The sequence below is a fragment of the Triticum aestivum genome, chromosome 3B (assembly GCF_018294505.1).
Source record: "Triticum aestivum cultivar Chinese Spring chromosome 3B, IWGSC CS RefSeq v2.1, whole genome shotgun sequence".
In the NCBI taxonomy this organism is placed as follows: domain Eukaryota; kingdom Viridiplantae; phylum Streptophyta; class Magnoliopsida; order Poales; family Poaceae; genus Triticum; species Triticum aestivum.
This window is the reverse complement of record NC_057801.1, coordinates 674245914-674247720: the sequence shown is the minus strand read 5'-3', so window position 1 is coordinate 674247720 and position 1807 is coordinate 674245914. Positions and strand designations below refer to the sequence as shown.

General features: G+C 47.1%; 1 long non-coding RNA gene across 1 annotated transcript; it reads left to right on the top strand.

Annotated features, from left to right (window-relative positions):
• Positions 1–1245, top strand: LOC123066031 (uncharacterized). The gene is made up of 2 exons (XR_006431202.1): positions 1–358; positions 930–1245. It is a non-coding gene; the product is annotated as an uncharacterized lncRNA (long non-coding RNA).
• The last annotated feature ends 562 nt before the right edge of the window (positions 1246–1807 follow it).

Below are 1807 nucleotides of genomic sequence, written 5' to 3'. Positions count from 1 at the left end.
CCCATCTTCACACGAACGACTACACCAGCCTCAGTTGACCAGCCTGCTCGGGGCTCGGCTGCATCGCGTCTCCTTCCCCAGCCACGCTAGGTCGCTCGCCGCTCAGCCACGGCATGGCGGCTCACCTCACTCCTCCATCCATGCCGCCCCACTGCCTCGACGCCGGCGCCGGTGAGGCAAGGAGAAGCTCGTCTCTGGTCCACGCGCGCCGAGGAGGTCCTGAGGGGGGAACCAGAGTTCGCCTGAGACAGTCATTTTCGTCTCCTCGCCACTGGAAGGTGGTCGTCGATGTCCGCCGGCCGGCAAGCCATCGGCTCGTCGCCGGCCGCCCTCCATACAAATTTGGCTACTGGATTCTGTAAGTACCATCTACCCAGCTCAAATTACAACTTGATTACTTGAAACCTGGATCCCCTTTTATAGTGTTGCCTCTTGCCTGCCTGTACGAGTAAATTGGGGGCAGCACCCCTGTACATGTACGAGTCTGACTAGTAATTTAGCAATTAGTAATTTTGTGATTCTTAGTTGGCTCACAGAATGTCTTTGAAGTTTGAAGGCTGAGTGGTACAAGTAGACAAGTAGTATATTTTGGTGTAATTAGTTCTCTTATAAAGTATATATTGCTAATTATAGATGTATTTTGCGAGCAATATGGGCAATATAAGTACAAATTTGCCTGGAGGCTCCAAGTTCTTGTTTGCTGCCGTTGGTTAAATTTTTCTTCGTCATTGCCCCCCCGGACATTCTTGTCAAGCTCCGCCACTGGCGGTGCGTGAGTTATCATGTCTATGATGCACGGATTATTATGTACAAAAGGGAAGAAAATTAGTAAAAGGAAAGAAAAGAAATGGCTTGTTCTTCTAGTCGCGTATATACCAGTATAAATTTTTATCGATCTACTTTGTAATCACAAATTGAAATCTGACCAGGTGGATATGACAACTGATAATGAACCAAGATGTAGTGAGTTCGACTGCCACCTCCTACAATATTTTTATCATGTTTTTTCTACCACGGGAGAAGTGGTGGGATCGCCAGAAAAATCAAAGATCGCGCGGGGCGAAAGAAGTGGAACGCGAGAGGACCAAGCGGATCTGTTGCTTAACGTCCAGTCGAGTGGACGTTAGCACAGTCCTCTTGTTTATAAATGTGCACGTGTGTGTGTCCATTCTTCGTCACTGGCTCCTTGCGCAATCTTCTGATGGTGCATATATATTTATCAGAGCATCTCCAACAGGTGCCCAACGCGTCGCGCACTAAAATCTGGTTTCCGGTGCGCCCATCGTCAGGTTTGGGATGCGGCGCGCAGCACTGGCTCCAACAGCCGCGTTAAAATGCAGCGTGCGCGAGCAGCCGCGCATCCATATTTGTTATAACACATTCACAAAACAAATACATGGCATATAATTTTTAAATCACAAACATCATTCAACCAAGTTTAAATGAATAGTGCAATTTATTACAAGTCATCAAACAAATAGTATTTTGAGAAATACAACAAATAGTTCAACAATACAACATTAAACACATAAATCATGATGCTCTTCGGCGCCATTTCAAGCCCACCACTCCTCAATGAGATCCTTCTTGAGTTCATTATGCGTTGCCGGACGTCGAATGGCATGATAGGAGGCAACAAAACGGGCCACCCTTTCAGCCCTCCGCCGCACTCGCACGGGATATCCCAAGAGCTCATAATGAGAGTAGTCTATATCTTGGCCACGCTCATTCTCGATGATCATGTTGTGCATGATCACACAAGCATGCATTATGTACCAAAGCATCTTCTGATCCCAAAATCTAGCCG